Source organism: Pogonomyrmex barbatus, unplaced genomic scaffold (genome assembly GCF_055798465.1).
Source record: "Pogonomyrmex barbatus isolate J1 unplaced genomic scaffold, ASM5579846v1 scaffold2, whole genome shotgun sequence".
Classification (NCBI taxonomy): Eukaryota; Metazoa; Arthropoda; class Insecta; order Hymenoptera; family Formicidae; genus Pogonomyrmex; species Pogonomyrmex barbatus.
This window is the reverse complement of record NW_028297116.1, coordinates 7346625-7364428: the sequence shown is the minus strand read 5'-3', so window position 1 is coordinate 7364428 and position 17804 is coordinate 7346625. Positions and strand designations below refer to the sequence as shown.

The following is a 17804-nucleotide window of genomic DNA, read 5'->3' as shown; positions in this document are numbered from 1 at the left end:
TAACCTTCGGCTTCCAGATAATTTCGAGAAATCGATCAATGATGAGCACGCAGATTCCATCTCTGCCTCATCATTATCAACGTTATCTAAGGCGGTAATTGATTTCAACCAGATGTTGCAAAGATGCATACATAAATATAATTGAGATTAACAGCGCACAGATATAATATAATCGAACTTCATTACAAATGTATGTACGTTTCGATTTTATTTTAAAAACTCGAGATCCGTACATTTTGGCATATATTTCCGCGAGAGTTTGATATTTCTCACTACAGGTGCAAAAAGAGCGACGGGTCCGGAGAATCTAACATGTTGTATGTTTTGTTACGTTAATCTTTTTCTCTGAATATAAATAATCAATTCGATTGCGTAATAGGAAAATTATACATACATTTATAATCAGGTCTATTTATAATCAGGTCTAAGATCTGTATATTGCGTGCAAATATTATGGTAAAAATGTTTTTGTGCCCACTCTAGACGATCTTCGCGATATATTCAATAAGATATTCAAAGGATAGTCTCATTCATAAACATTTGACGTCAATCAATTAGCATCTAGATAGACATCGAGAAATTGTCATTCGCACGCTTCCGGGATACGTGGCAGTCCCCTTCTTTTTCTTTTTCCCTCCCACGCATAGTCGATCGAGTGAATGAGACACGTGTCGGCTCTCGAAATTGTCTCGATCAAGGAAGTCTGAGCCAAGCTTTATCCAACAAGCGAGTTGCTTGTTTCCTTGCTCTTTTATTCGTCTCTTATTTTCTCGCAGTGTTGTTATTACATGCAATGCAATCGTGATCTACAGTCGCCCCGGCTCGGCGTATCGCGTGGATTAGAAGTGTCGGCGCGAATTACTTATCAGCTCGGCGAGAAAAGCCGCTCGTTGGACTCTCACGCGAGTGCCCAGGAAACGCTCTCCCGAGATAAGTGCGAGGCCATGAAAATCATAATTTATTACGATGGCTCTCGGGAGGTATCTGGTTCACACACGATGCGCGAATTGACCTTTTACGCATCGCCGTGCCTTCATCGGTCTCGCTGATCTTACAAGCGCGAGGAAGGAGCGGGAAATGAGTCTGGTTTTGCGCACTAAAGGGGGGGAAGAGAGATCCAGTATTTGGAATAAGAAAGAGAGAAGGTAGTTGGCTCTAAACAATCCTACAAATAGCATTCTACAAGAAAAGTCTCTAGGAAGAATTATGCATTTTTCTTCTTCAACATTTGCGATATTTTATTGGTATAAATCGGATAAATTAAATCGCTATATTTCTGAGAGAGAAATTATTATTATCAAAATTTTAATTTACTTGTATAGAAATAAATAGCTTGTTGTATCATCGATTTGACGTTGTTTTATCTATATTCCAGCGATTACGAGACAAAAACTAATCTTGGAAGATCAAGGCTTAATTAATCCATTAATTTCCACATTAGGTGCATTTTCAAGTTAATCGCTAATCGCACGAAGTTCCTTTTCATCAAAACGGGTAAAGGCTCGAAGGCCGGTTAACACCACCGATCCGAATCTCCCGGCGATATTATTATCGTCATTATTGTCGTTATCATTATGATTATATGGTGAATACGCAAAATACACGAGTGAGTCGGCGGTCATCCTCGCCCTCGTTCGTTGAGGTAAAGGAGAGAAGAAAACGGTCATGGAGGAGGAGGAACGAGATGCGCGGCTACACGAGGAAGAATGAGACGAGGATCTAGAGGCCTTCACACGTTTCTCCCTTTCTTGCTCTTCACCTTTCTACCTACCTCCCTCTATCTCGCTCGCTCCTTCTTTCTATGCCGTCTCTATACATCGTGCGGGTATTCGCCAATTAAGCTCTATTGAAGCAGCCCAGGCACCGCAAGGTGGCCCTCCTCTCCTTCTCCCGAGCCCTCTCGCCCTCGCGCCAGAGACCTCGCCGTTAAATCCAGATTAAGAGCGGCGCATGACACGTTGAATCCGCGGCTCGTCGATCCAGAAACATTTAATTTAGACGTTACCGCCTGTTGCCAAGAGGAGATATCTCTCTATTCACGAGACATGCCGTCTCCTCTCCCCCGCCGCCGACGTTCAGGAGCGGACCATCCGAGGGCTCATTCACGCTTAAATGAAAGATGTTGCCCTCTGAGGTTGAGACCGCTTAAAAACTTGGAGGTCTTTAAACAAATCTAAAGGTCGTTTAAACATAAGATACATTCTATGACACTCATTTGTATGAAACTACACGTTCAGTGAAGTATTGCTATTTATACTCAATAAAAAAATAGATGAACTCTAAGAAATGTATTTCTCAAGATTTTAATTAAAAATTTATTCGAATCAATATTTGATGATATAATAGTAAAGTCAATTTCATAGAGAAATTTAAAGATGTATGTTAAAGATATCTGAAAAAAAAATTTTATATTGAAATTATTTAATACCAGGTATAAAATAATTATTTAAAAAAATCGCCAATTACGTTCCTACGTTCCTTATATTTTTTATCGATAAGCATACACGAGTGCAACATGGTCACTCCGAAAACATCCATCGCGGGATGTTCGCGGAGCAACTGGACAATCAGGAAAGTGCATATAAAGAGAAGAGGGCGGAAAAAATAGCGTGCCATCGTTATGGGATTACGATTCGGAATCGCGATCGTATAAACGCGCAGGACGCGTATATCCGTCGTGCCATGCCGCACGCCGAACTCCATCGACCTCTCGTCGTCCCTTCCTCCCCCTTCCCACTCTTCGATGTGTTTATCCAACGATAACAAATTACCGAACGAATATGTACAGTCATACTCTATAATTGCGACTACCGGCGGCAGCGGCGGCGGCGGAGGCTGGCCGATCAAGCGTCCCACCGCGGGTTAGAATCCGCGAGAGAGTCGAAGGTGAGGAGCGCGACGTGAATACAACGGCGGCCGCGGAATACGAGGCGGAACACGCGTGTATTCCGAGACCCGAAGGGGCACCGCGAGAAGGAGGCAGGAGGACGCGCGTCGCCCCCTTAAGACACGACCGCGCGCGCGCACCGTAGATCGCTTCTATTTCTATTCGTCGTGCAACACGCTCCCGCGACCCTTTTCCCGCAGATCGTAACGTCAAATTACTATGTGCACGCGGTACCGACCGAACGGTAACTGCGGGCGATCGAGCGGAGGGGGGGGCCCGGAGGAAATAATACGTCAGACAGGTATTAATCTCTCGCGATTCAAATATTTCCCCGCTCGGTAGTTCGCTCCGAAGTAATCTCGCTGGGATTCCGTCGGGAACGGTACGCGCTTTCAAATCGTTGCAATCGTTCGTAAATGAAGTTATTTTAATGTCGAGGAACTCTTATTTCGCCGAAACAATCTCGATATATATATTCTTCAGCGAGCAACGTATAAAGAGATAACTTTAATAAACGTTTCCCAAATCTTTTATATCGAATTTCCTTTTATCTCCTTTTATTTCTCAGGCATTCCAGCTTCTCAGCATTTTTATTCTTGGCGTCAAGATATACATTTAACGTTGCGAGACTACTTCTAAAAGCATTTTCTATTCGTAAAATATCGACAGGCAGCGATAATAATAATAAGGATTTTCGAGTCCTTCGAAATGCACATCCGCCAGCTTGAAAATCTATCCGAACGCCGGCGTATTTGTGCCACGGCTTTCGCGCGGCTGTCGTCGTCGATAATCTGGAAGTGTAACGTTGCAACGGTTCGCCACGTAGATGCTCCAGACTCGAGCAGAGTCCCGAGCCGTGGAGCCGGCAAACTCTCACGGCCTCTGAACTCGCACTCGTCATAACTGCAAATGGAATGAATACCTGCCTGCCCGCCTATAGTGGTAGCCACGAGTGGCCATTGCCGGTGGATGGTTACTGGCATTTACGGCACTAACCCACTGAATGCAAGCTCTAAGATTGGCTCGAGATATTAAGCGCGCTATACGTACACGTACACGTGAACCACCTACACGCGCGCGCGCGCGCGCGTGCGAGCGGACGAGCGAGCGAGCGAGCGAGCGAGCGACACGCAACGCGCACGTAGATGTGCCACGCACACATGAAGGCACGCACACGCACGCAACCACACGCGAGAACGTCGAGGTGAGGATATACCTATCTACCTGCGCGTACCACGGTAGGTAGGTAGAACGTAGCCCCCGGAGGCAAGCCGAAGCAACGAATTACGCGATGACCCGGCAACGAAGACAACGATGCGGCGACCGTGGAGCGGAGAACAGAACAGTAATATACAGGGTGAGTCACGTTTACGCCGATTGTCTCGGATAACTCGCTATTATATCGTCGCGATAAAAATTTCCTCAAACGTACGTTGCGCGATTTCGCACAGTTACGAATTGCGCCGATGAAAAATAAATAAACAAACAATTTTTTATTCCTCCTATATTATTTTCAAAAGTAAAATATATTTGCGCATGTCTATTTAATTTATATTATCGAGATGATTATATCGAATGCTCTCGAGGCTAATATTCGCAGAGAAATGGGAGAATGTTACAAATACTATATTCATATGTCTTCCTCGTTGTTCGGTTCACCCTGTATAAATACCTATTCGCGCATACGCGCGATGTGGTAGGCACGCCGACGCCGGCGACGAGCGAGGTGCGAAGGTGGCATCGGCTCGAGCACCTGCTACCGTCATTATCATCAGGCCGGCACTCCAGAAAACACGGGGAGCAAAGAGACGAGATTCGAGTCTAATTTCTGCCTACGGGCGCAATCCGCTCTCGTTGCCTGCTCGCCGCCGCGCCGCGCCGCGCCGCACCGCGCGGTGCACCGCGCGGTAGAGCAGGCCAGATCCGATTTACTTTGCTCCTTGCCCAAGCCGACCATTACGCCACGCCGTGGCCACGACGGGACAAAACCGTCTACGTGCGATTTGTCCGGGTTGCTTCCGGCGTTTTCTCGATCCGTCGCGCAAACGCTAATTCCCCACGACAGTTACGCGATTATAGCGGCGAGCTAATAAAGCCGGCAACGCTTCGGTGAATCTAATTACGATTTTTCAACGATACGTACAATGCCTACCGAAAGGTAGACGTCGGTTGTCTTGATTGTTAGAATCAAATCACGGGATTTGTATGTAGTGGTGATAGTAATAGTTGTGTTTATTGACGGCCTAGGGCGAGCCTTCTAACGTCACATGAAAGGTATATATTAAGCAGCACAATATGAAATACAAGCTTTGATTAAATAACCAAGACTGAAAAGGCGCAGAGGCGCAAAAATGCGAAGGCGTAAATTATGTATCTGAATTATGCACGTAGTTTACATATAGTAAAATTGACAGGAAAGATTATTCGATGTTTCGAGCAAAAAAAGAACAAATGTCAAATGCTAACGGACCTGTGTGAGAGATATTTACGCAAGCGGTTGATATAAATTTAATTATAAACATAATTGATAATAAAAATTTCTTACTTCTTTACATTAACTTTACAAAAATTTAAGTCTGCATTTATTACGATAACCATTTCGGTACATTGAATTGAAACATATATTAGAATTTAGTGCTTTCTTATCATTAATTTACCAATTTACCAATTTATTTTCAATTTTGTTATTGCAGCTGTTTTATAAAAAATAATTGTCATGCTTTTGGCAGCTTGGAAAAATTAAAATACAATTATAGGAATTAAAGGAATTTAAGAAATAGTAAAAAGTATATACTTCTTCAGTAATCAAATAATAGTCGGTGGCTTTGCCTTTTAATTTTTTTTATTCAATTATAATCTAGAAAAACTATTCGAATTTAAAATAAAGATATGAAGATACGACTAAGAAGATAGAAAGACACGATTATAAAGAAGAACTGAGATTCATTGAAAGCAGATACGCAAGTACATGGATTGCGGCTCATTTATAAATTGCGATAGATGGAGATCTTGGCAGCATACTTTGCGTATAATACTGTACGGAGAACGGCCGAAGAATTGCGAGAATTCGAGCGGAACGAGACGAATTACGATTCAAATACCACCAGTATCTAGTGAGAGGCAAGAATTGCGTGAATGTTTTCTTTACAGAAAACAAACGACTTTGACGAGTCTCTCGATTTATGATCGAATTTAAATTCGCTCGATGAAGCGTTGAAAAGTCGAGTCTAACTCACAAAACTGACTGTTTAATTGGATTTTTCAGATATATTTCTAGTATAAAAAAGTATTTCTAGGATATTTTTATTATATTTTTATTTATTTGCATATTTATTTAATTATATATGTAGAGCTTTCCTATTTTATTTGATAATTTTTGTTTTATTGTATTACAAAAATTATAAGTAAATAAAAATTGCTGCACCAGTCGCATTTTTATTTCATATATAATTATTGTCTACTATTATTATTTATTGATGATTTTTGTTTCATTCGTTTTGATCATGTACTTCGTGTGCCACTATAAGGTGGGAGTTCGAGAATTTCCAATCAATGAGAACCTCGCTGCGGATGATTGACCCGTCGAGCCGCATTTCCCGCGGGAAATGCACATATATATTAAAGGTGCCGTTCACACACGCAAGTGAAATTCCTGATGCATTCATGCGGAGGTTCGAGACGGAATGAAGAGATGGCAGTAGGTACACTACTTGTACGTACCTTAAGCTTCGAGATCATCTCCCGATTCTTCCTCTCTGAAACTGTGTAGTGAGAGGAAATTACGCAACGCGGTATTCATTGCTATCCCCTTTTTTATGCGATCACTTCTTTATTGTACACTCGCGAAGGATCGCTCCGTGATTACTATTGAAAGGAAATGTAAAATCTGCTAGGACCTCCACCGAGAAAATTGCTTCTCGTGTCCTCGTATCGAATTTCCGAAGCGCACGATAAGCGATCGCAGGAAGAAGGCGGAAGGAAGAGATGCGGGTCCGCTCGAATGCGAGAAGGCGGTGGTGTACCAGTGGGGATTTACCACCCAACGAAAAATTAATAAATCCTGCTCTTAAACAAACAAACTCCACCCACCCGCGGATCGGATAAGAGAGCCCGGCTATTGATTTATTAATTTAGAGCTGCCCATTCTAAGACGAGGTCGGGAAAGGAAGGCAGAGGGAGAAGAGCAAGAGAGAAAAGGAGAGAAAGAGAGAGAGAGAGAGAGAGAGAGAGAGAGAGAGTGAAAGAATGGTCGAGGAAATATATCCGCTTGCTTGCTCGCGCGGGCACGGACGCGCTTCTTCGTAGCGCTTCGGGATCCGAAGTTAAGGGATCCGCTATCCGATGTGGTATCGGTAATTATAGCCCTGAACGCGGGCGCGCGTTGCTTACGTTCATTACTGAATTATCGGCTTCGCTCGGCAAACAATGTGCCTCTTTCAACCCTCCCTCTTTCTTCCCCCTCTGTCTCGCCCCCGCACAACCCCGTTCTGCGCCGATCCTCTTCCATCGAGCGCGACGCGATCGAGCCTGCGACTTCGACTTGCCTTCTCTGCGTCTCTCTCTCTCTCTCTCTCTCTCTCTCTCTCTCTCTCTTCCGTCTCTCCTCTCTCCCCCGTTCTTGCCCTCTTCTCTCGTCGACACGATGCACCACGGCGTACCTTCTTCTCGCTTCACCCTTGAACGGAATCAGCGTATCCTATCTGATGGGCCACAGGCTGAACTACGACCGTGTGCGCCTCTCTCGCTTCCTTCCTCTCCCTCGTGGTCGCGGTCTTCTCTCACTCTCGCTCGGCACTCTCTTCTTATTCCGACTCTTTGCGGAATACATCGCGAGAACGGAGCGCGCCGATGCCTCTCCCTCTTTCCCGTTTGCACGATAGCGATTACAATGCGCTCTACGAAGTAGATATTGTTACCAATGTAATGGAGCCGAGCACGATATTTCGGGACCCGAAGTTTTGAAGTTCGTGAAGAGAAAGAGAAGAGGCCACGCGGTTAGCTCTCTATAACCGTCAGGCGGAATTTATCGTTGCGCCGTCCGAAAGCACGCGAAACCAAAGAAGTTGATAGCGGTGTACTATTACTTCCTTTCTCACAGTGTGAACAGGAACTTATTCTCCCGGCCGATGTATATACGGTATACAAAATGCACTTTAACGAGGCAAGCCGGGACGAGATTAACCGCGCGGACACGCGCGGAAACGCGCCGAAGCTCCGCGTGTAGCGAACCGCGCTGAACGGTTCCATTTAGGCCCCCTCGCGAAGGGGTTAAAGCGGATACCGACGAATGTGAATCCACCTTAATACGGATTCTGCGGATGCACCGGCACTTGGAACGAACGAGCAGGGACTTACGGTATACCACGCGGACTATACGCGGGAGAGATGTGGTCCTATGAGGACGCGCGGCGTGCTCTTTCGCTGCGTCATCCGCGATGAGGAACGCAAGAACGCGCATTACCCACGGATCGTCGTGGCTTCTCCGGTCCATCGTGCGACCACTCGAGCCACCACCACCACTACGGCCGCACTTTACTCTGAGCTTCTTTTTCACAACGCTCCATCCACTGCGGATTTCGATCTGCGCGATGCCTAGCCGCTACCGAACAACACGACATCGCGAGTGACTTTTATGAGCGGTCAGCTAGCAGTCGGATAAAAATGACCACGTTGGAAATAGGTATTATACGTCTGTCTGCGATAATCGAAGATCGTAAAAAAGATTCGCCGTCAGAGGTGGTAATGAACTTTTCTTTCGACTGCAATATTTAATTCCATATATTTGGCATATTATGCAAAATGCTATTACGAACAGATCGATCAGTATATGTTGAAACGTATGGAAATACGTCGTTTGAAAATATTAATCATTAAATCGCGAGAATTCCATTGTAAGCAATTTACATGTAAGCATTTAACAATCATAATGATTCGTGCGATAAAATAATTATTATCCCATTGAAATAATTGGAACAATCAGCAGGCAGAAAATGGATAGGCGGTATGATAAGTTCGGAGGATCGTGCCTTCCGAGACGCGGTGGCACGTGAACAATCGAAGCCCTTAATTCCCGAGCACGGGACGGGGCAGACGCCGATGATTCACGGCGAGCCGGTTATAGGTGACTCTCCCCGCCGCGCCCCGCCGCCGGCCCGAAGCTATTTTCTCGCGGCGCTATTTTCTGCCTATTCGAGGGCGAAACTTTATAGGGTATAGGTCATCCGCCGTCGTCTCTAGCAAGAGATTCCGCGAAGCCGTAGCTGATCTCGTTCGGAATCGTTTCTCCGACAGCGAGTTTACGATTGCTGGTGAACGCGCGTTGCGGCTTCGCCGATGACGCGAAGGGCGAGACGGGGTTGCGGAGAACGAAAGAGGAAAGACGCATCCACACAGGTGAACACGCTGGCTGACCTGAAACCAAAAGTCTAGCCCTCGAATACTAGGATGTTATAGATTATTGCCCGGTTGCGTTCGAGTTGCGTCGGCGGATAATTTATGTCGCGGCGATGCCGCCGCCCAGTTCGCCCTAAAAATTATTTATTTGATTGAACGCCGCTTCGGAGAAGGCTATTCTTGGAGTCGATGATCCCTCGCTCGCACAAGTTTTCTTTGGCTCATCCAAGAGAGCAGACGCGATACAACATATGGATGGTTGATTCGATGCCGAAATAAACGCCGGATTGACTAATATCGATCAGCATCGATGTCAAGCGCGAACAAATTGAATGAAGGATCAGTGGCGTTAACAATTAATAATGTGACGACACAGATTGAACCGATAAAGATATTATCTACTTCAATCATACATCGAGCATATATCGAGTATGTCGCAATAATGCCGATTTTATGCCCGTAATGATAGTGGCGATATTGCGCGAAGAATAAACGCGTGGCGCGTTCGATAGGCGAAGCGCAACGGATAATAGACGTCCGTTCTTGTAATTGGGTACACCTGTGAGGCTGAGCGATGTCGAAAGTGCGAGGTTCACGCATGAATCACGTATATCGACTGATATACCTTCGAGGTCGTTGCGTTAATAGCGAATCGGAGATCGATGCAGATGCGCGTGCACTTATTATCATCGCCTAGTCCACGCGAACAACCGTGACAAAAAAAAAAGTCCGCTTGCGAGTTCTCGACCTATAACTTTCTAACGTTACGTCTCATTAGCTTCCCACACTTGCCATCGTACGCGTCTTCGCAAACAATGCCGAACATTGTCTCGCGGCGGCCATAATTCGTAATTAGCTTCCTGATTAATTATCGATTTATCGGCCAATTATTATAATTATCCTTACCGCGCCCTGTCGTCTAGAATATCCCGTTTTATCAGATAGCCCGAAAGGTCTCTTTCTTCCCTCGCCGCGATCCCATGCAGCTCTCCTCGTTGACTAGTCCCGTAGATCCTCGTTGAAGCCTCGCAATACCGAGACACCCGCAACGTTAAGTTATGTTTAGTGAGTACAGTTACATTACCTGAATTAATTTCGACCTACCACAGAGTAAAAAGTGCGCACATTTAATGCATGACGGTTTATGCAAATTGCATTAAGATAATGTGTTTAATGCTTCGCTCTACGGTCGCTGATACGAGAGTTCTTACTTTTGTTGTCGTCGGCGCAATCTCACGGTCGGTCGAGCACGCGGAGGGGACAAAAATGAACGGCTCGGCCGTCGCGCCGCGCCGGACAACCGCATCCCTTTCTCGGTATTCCGCGAGTTGTGAGCGCGCATCAGGACCGAGGACGGCTGGATGCGAGAGTTGGACGGTCGATAGGAGGAGTGGCCGATGCCAGATACGAGAGGGTCGACTTAACTTTATTGTATTTAATTAATTACTCCGCCCGATAGCCGATCCTGCAATTTGTACCCTCCTCGGGCCGCCGCCGTCGCCCCTCCACCATCCTTCGCCACGCCGTTCCTCTTCATTCTCCGGTCTCGCCGCCTCCGCTCCTCTCGCGATCACCGCGGAATCACAACTCCTCGAGTACTTGCCCGAGTATCCCACAAATCCTCGATAGATCCTCCGTACTCGATTTATCGGACTGACTCCCTTTCTGCGTTCAATGTAACGGGCGCGAGTGTGGGAGGAACGCGCGTATATATAGGTATTGACATTTTCTCTGAAAACTTGAATTATGCACAGCGCGGTGAAGTACGCGCCTCCGCGTTATTCGCATGACGGTTCGTTACACTCGCTTTTCGTATTATGCCCCAAGTATCTGTCAACAAGTGTGCCTATTGTCGCATATGCAGATCTCAAGGACTTCATATTTCAATGCGGCCAAGTTTATTGTAAATAGAACGTATAAGTATGGCGGGCAGAATGGACCGAGGAATATATACGAAATTTAATGCACACGGTGCATAAGAAAGGGGGGCTAAGAAGCATCGATTTAGGATTATCACGTTCCATTCTTCATTGATACATGCGGCTAAATTAATTCAAACGCGTTCCGTGGGGAACGCGTCGTTGCGCAGCGACTCGAGAATCCGTTCTACATCCGCAATCCGGCAGTATCCAGCGGCTCGTAATGCGATACAATAAATTACGCGTAGCTCGCGTAACTCCGGTGTACCCTGGGAACGGGGTAAGGGGAGTAACGTCAGCGCGACGCATGTCGCCATAAGCGGCATAAATCAGAGTTAGAGAGAGCTGATCCCGCGCGCACGTCGCGGTGCGGGGACGACCGCGCTGCGTGTGTAAGGCCGCGTCACAACATCGATAATGCGACCATAATGCTAATTTACCGTTCATACCGGAGAGAAATCCACCTCTCTACTCGCCTCGTCGATCGCGCACATGGGAGTCGCGCAGCATTAACGCCAGTTTCTCGCGCGAAGACTTGACCTTGACCCTAGTCGCGACACGGTTCTCCGTCCTCCGCCAAGCGCGATTTCGATACGCTACGCTCGATCTCTCCTTTTTTTTCCCGATCCTTTACGCGACAAATAACTTCTGCTAAATTCGTGACGTAAATTGTACTTAGTATCGAGAATTCAAGACTGGAGGTATATGGCGGTATAGAGCGAGCGAGGAGGGTTTTTCCGAATAGGATAGTTCTTTCTCCGTTACCGTGAAAATCAGGGAAATATGTTCAGACGTACAAGATGCAAAGTTCACAAGAGGTAAGGCTCGTCACGGAGACTTCACAGAAATCGTCGCTCGTTAAAAGGAAGATTTTATTAGAAAATTGATTCCATTACCGAGCGTACGTCTTTCGATCATAGACTCCGCTGATGGTAGATAAATTCTATTACGCAGGTAGGACAAGCGAACGCGCAGCACAAGTCGGACAAGCTCTTTCCATGTCATCTCTCGGCATTCTAACGTTCGGTCTGCGTAACCCCGTTAAGTACACACACGTTGCAACATCCTCGACGCTCGCGCCAGCAGCGCGACAGGATCACGATAGTGTTCCGCCTATTAGCTCGAATTTGGAGCTCTCCATCCGTCCGTCCGAGAGTCCGCTGTACGGTCGTAGACGCGCGATACGAGATGCGAGAAGTGGTCGAGAGAGTCCAAGTCGAACGCGCGAGAGCTACCAGCGCGTATAAACATTCGTCTGGATGAACGCACGTCGACCGGTTAAGGTGCTGCGCTATCGAGCCTCGAAGCCACCGGCGGCGAGTGCACTCGGAACATGACGTCTGCAAGTCACTTCGTGACCGTATCGTGGGAAACACAAATATGTAACTGGGCGTGCTTCTCATCGTCGTCATCATAACGGCTGCACCGGTAGATTTACGCCCGACATGGTGAACGAGCGAAATCTCTTCTCTCGGCGCGAACAACGTCCGCGACTCTCGACTTTGCAGTCCGTGAGTCACTCAGATTTTTAGTCAACGTTCATGAAATATGACTGCGTCAATAACCGACATGAGAACGCGCGCGATTGGTGTGGGGAGAGCATTTCCGAAAGATTTGCGAGATTTTAATGTGCGAGCGAATTCTCCAAGCTACATCCTTTTGAAATTTCGCTATTCGTCACGTTGCTTCCAATTTTTTTAGATATCGATATACTCGTCGTTTTAAGACAAAACCGTATAAATCTCAACATTGTCGACTCCTCGTGTAATAATGTAATACACGCTCGTACGCTTCACGCTAGCCGTCTGTTCACCGCGCACCGCGGAGTAACGCTAATTATACGCTATCCTCCATAATTCTCTGTTTTCTGGCCAAGTGTAGGTAGTCATTAGGACGTAGACGGCATTTACGTCGGAATACAGAACAAACTTATCCACTTAACTAAGTAACCCAATTTTCCTCGGGATCCCATCGCGCGCGGCCGTCTTCGCTTTCTCCCCGCTTCGCACTCGCGGCGTAGCGAGCAAGGGAGAAGTAAAAAACGGAACGAACGCGGCGAGGTGGGATGAGGCAAGGGTGGAGGCGATTCGAGCGGAAAGCGCTCTCGGAGCTCTCTCGTGGAGCCCTGCCTCGAGGATATTAACATTATAAATCGTCCAGGCCGGCGACACGCCCGGGGCGGAGCCGATCGTATCGGCTCGATACCTACCTCCGGACCCCGATATCGATTACACTCCGGTGATTGGCAGGATTCGTAACACGCCACGGGGAGCCCGCGGCTGGCGCGACCGTTCGATCGATCCGTTCCTCCTCGCGCGCGCATCCAGCGACGTCGAGAAACCGTGCGATGCACGCAAAGTAATGGAAAGAGGACGACCAGTTCTGGATCGCGAATCTATCTACCGCTATACGCGAGCGAGACTCGGAATGAGCTGATCTCGACGAACGCCGAGAGTGATAATGATATATCGTGCCGCGTTAATCACGAGGATTTATGTCAGAGATTTCTTAGAGACTTTTTTAGTAAAATTATATTAAATATATATATATATATATATATATATATATATATATACGTATGTATATATATTTTTTTGTGTATATTTATATATCGAAATGAATTTTTCTAGAGTATCTAAAAATTTAACCAAAGACAGATGAAAATAATTTTACAGGATCAAAATAACTATGTAGAATATAAATATTTAAATTAATTGTTAGAATATTAAAAATTTTTATATTATATTTTGTTTAGATGTGCCATATAATTATTTTCATAGTCCAACAAAATTATTTTTAGATCTGACCTTAAATTTTGCTTTTAGTGAAACTGCTTTTTCCACGTATCGATTATCAAATACTATAAAAATTATTCAACTAATAATGATTTCAGTGATTTTATTTCGTTTTATATTATACTTAGCTGCTGTCGTTGTGTTAAATGTGTATAATATACATTTTATAAAAGTAATTCGTCGATAAATGATTGTAAAAGTATAATATAAAAATTAAAATCAATAAATTTTATTTTATTTTTATTGTATATAAAAGCTTACATATATGGCTGCAGTTTCTTTCAAAGTTGTACGGAATGATTTTATTGATAATAATTATACATGGTACGAAAGAGTTTCAGCGCCAAGAGGACTTGACAGGTGTCCGCAATCGCTATTAAATACATTTCCATTCGAGATCCATCGTGGCTTCGAGTCGAGCCGCGCTCGCGGGCGCCGTTAAAATCTGAATCCGAAGGATCGTAAAAATATCGCCTTCCTTCCCTTTCCCGAAGAAGACCGGTGAAAACGCCGGCGGATATCGTGAAAAGTGCGCACCGGCGATCAACGACGGAGATAATTTATTGGGAAGTCGAAAAAGGTGCTTATATCGCGCGCGCGCGCGCGCACGTCACCGTTCGACTCTCGAGAAACCTCCTCTGGGTCTTCGCCTTTCACCATTTTTATTGATACTAAATGTGAAAACTCGTCACCCTACCGGCGACACCTTCGCTGCGAAGATCCTGTTCGAAGTGGCGCGTAGGGGATATACCTTAACGTAGCGAGGCTGGGCGATACCGAGTGAAATCGCGGCGGATCACGCGGGCGCACGCGGGGTCAGGTTACAGCATCGATAATCCTGACGTTAACTGTCGAAATGTCGTCGATGTCACGCGAAATTCGCGCCGCACCTCGTCGCGAAGACGGTTTTACGGCCGGTCGCGCACGCTGCCGCCGGCGAACGCGCAAAGCCAATGGTGGAAGCTAACTAATTGCGAATATGTGCATACGATACTTCTCACGTGAAACTCTGTCTCGTGTCCCTTTTGTCGTCTTCGCTTATCACTTGATTGCTTAACCTTCTTAGTTACTGCCTTCCCAAAATGTCAACCGCTATTTCCTCGTTTCACTTTCATGAAAACCTTCTCGATTCACTCCTCTAGCAAATCTATTTTACATTGGCATTTTTTTGAATTCTGTACAATCTATGATCGATGATAGATCTATGATCTACAACAGAATGGTATTCCTTAATTTACAAATAATAAAGAGTATACTGTCTTTCTTAAATGCGCTTTTTTAAACATTTATTTAATAATTTTATTTAATATATTTAAATCAATTTATAAGACTAAAATTTTTCAGTATAATTAACGTTTGTTTTATATTTTATATAAATCAATTTCCGCATACTGTAGATATTTTTAATTCTCCTCGGGGCTAATCGCATGCGCATATCACGCAGACTTGAAGAGTTCCTCGCCGGGATGCGTCGCGACGATCGATTTTACGATCGGACGTGACACATCACGCCCCGGCATGAAAAATTTCGCATCGTTTCTCGTTCGCGATAACTGCCGCGCAGAAATTGCGTCCGAGATCGTTGGGTTTCGTTGAACAATGGGCGGACAGTTCTGGAGGGACTGTGTCAAAGTGCTCTTTTATTGGGCCGTATTTCACCGAGCCGATACTCTTGAAACCGCACTCGATGCGTAACGATCCGTTGGAATTGCTATTCACAGCCGCTACCACCGATCAGGAGCATCAATGTGTCGCGACTCGAATGTCGTCGCCAATTGTTGCCATCGATCGCTCTCGTGTCTCCACGATCGGATGAGAATCGCTCGCAACGTTCACTTCGACCCGGTCGTGCCATTGCCAATCACCTCGAAGAGCGCGGGGAAGAGCGTTCCTCGCGCTGATTTTCTTGCACCACGATCGCTTCACGTTATTGAAGAATGCATTGAAGAGTACACGGTTTCCTCGTTTATCTCAGACAAATACGCTACTGCAATTTGCAGAATCGTCTACAATTCACTCCATTTAACTTGCGTTTTCTGGATAAATTATGCATACATTTGACTTTTAGCCGTATTATTCGTATATTTGAAAAGAAAAAAGATATAAAGAGATGAGGTGAGGGATATAATACAAGTTCACGTTGCACGTTGCATGCAACAGTATCTTGATATTTTTTATCCATCAATTCAATCACTTTCGAGGTAACACACTTCCTTCGTGGTTGATTTTACTTTATTCCTCACGGGTACGTATCGCGCTTCGTGTTTACACACAATGTCGGGAGGTACTTCAGAATCTGCAGAAGGCCATACGCACCACCTAAGTGTGCACATACGAATTGAGGCGTTTATTAATACAACTCTTTAACTCCGAGGATGTGCATTAATTGTCCGGTGAAGTTCCAGTTAATGGTAATGCCCGTTGGGTCTTCCCCAAAGGCAGCCTCTCGGAGCGCGAGATGTGATGCGCGGGCGCGATAACGGCGCGAGAAGTCGCGCGGCGAAAGAAGAGCTCGGCTCGCTCGTCTCGACTCGTCTCGGAACGTCGCGCGGGAACCTAGAAGGTATGGGAATGCGAGTGTGGGCACGTCGCGTCATAACTCCGTGAGCGCCGTAAATCAAGGTGGACGCCTCGTGCACCCATAGAAACGGTTGTATTCGGCCATAACGGCGCGTACCCACCGCGACGACGACGAGGCTATATTTTAATGGTAACGATAAATTACTTACGAGAAGAGAATCGCGCGTCGCGCGCGGAGATGGCGGCGATGAAACCCTCACGCGGCGAGGCCGCGATCCTCCTGTCCTTCTCGTCTCTCTTTTCGCGGGCGAGCCTCTTCCTCACGCGGGCGAGAGAGCGAGCGAGTGAGAAAGAGAGAGAGAGAGATAGAGAGCGCGGGACGCTGCCATTGATCGCGATCCGACGTGTCGGCGCGCGAGAGAATTACTTTGACTCCGGCGCGGTCTACTGGAATCACGATAACGTACGATCCGCGGATCGTCGAGATGAAATATTAACTCGTACGGAGGCCGCCTCGATATCCAGTCTCTCGGCAGCGAGAGTAATTTGCTCGCGCGGGGAATAGGGAAAATTTATACTAGACGTGTACTCATCACGCGAGATTACGCCCGCGTAAGTACCTAGCGAGCTCTTGGCGGTAATCGCGCAAGCTCTTATCCGGCGTTATCTGTCGTTGCCGCGGCAGAAGAACGACATTCGAGCACCGAATCTGCGAGGAACGCCGTTGTAACATGTTGCCCGCGACGTTTTAGAATACGACTCGTCCTCCCGCCTGCACTAATCCCTCATCCCTTTATCTCCGCGGTCACTTTGCAGGATTTCGCTTTTAGATATCGGCCTGGGTGTGCGGCGACGACGCGAAGATTAATGCTCGTCTCTCCACGTTCCTCATTAATACACCGCGCAATCGTACGTGCGTACACTAGTGAGTTACATTATGATAACAGAATAGATTTCAATGTAATATCCGCGGCGCGGCGCCCGTGTAGAATAATGTAATTTCTCTGTATGCTGCAATAGATTTGATACTGTGATAATCTATCGCTTAATTTAACGATAATTTACGTGTTGAATATCTAAAATTATCGCAGATATAATTCAGATATATAATTTAAATATCTGAAAGCGATCTGTTTCTTACATTTGTCTTACAATGACAAAAACAAATGCTGTACATATAAATAATATATTTGAATACTTGAGCTTGAGAAAATAAGAAAATAAAAGTATGCACTCGTGAATTTAACACTTAAATACTCAATGCAAAGATATAAATAGACGATTAATGTT

At 45.9% G+C, this 17804-nt stretch overlaps 1 protein-coding gene across 16 annotated transcripts in view; it reads right to left on the bottom strand.

Moving 5' to 3' along the window:
- Positions 1 to 17804, bottom strand: part of LOC105427671 (uncharacterized) — a 159377-nt gene that overhangs the window by 132817 nt on the left and 8756 nt on the right. Inside the window, exon 4 of one of the 16 annotated variants that reach the window (XR_016139038.1) lies at positions 14202 to 15203. The exons of the other annotated variants lie outside the window; for them this stretch is intronic. The gene's annotated coding sequence lies outside the window, so the exon portion shown is untranslated. Of the gene's footprint in view, positions 1 to 14201; positions 15204 to 17804 lie in introns of those variants that run through there. 16 annotated transcript variants of the gene reach the window in all.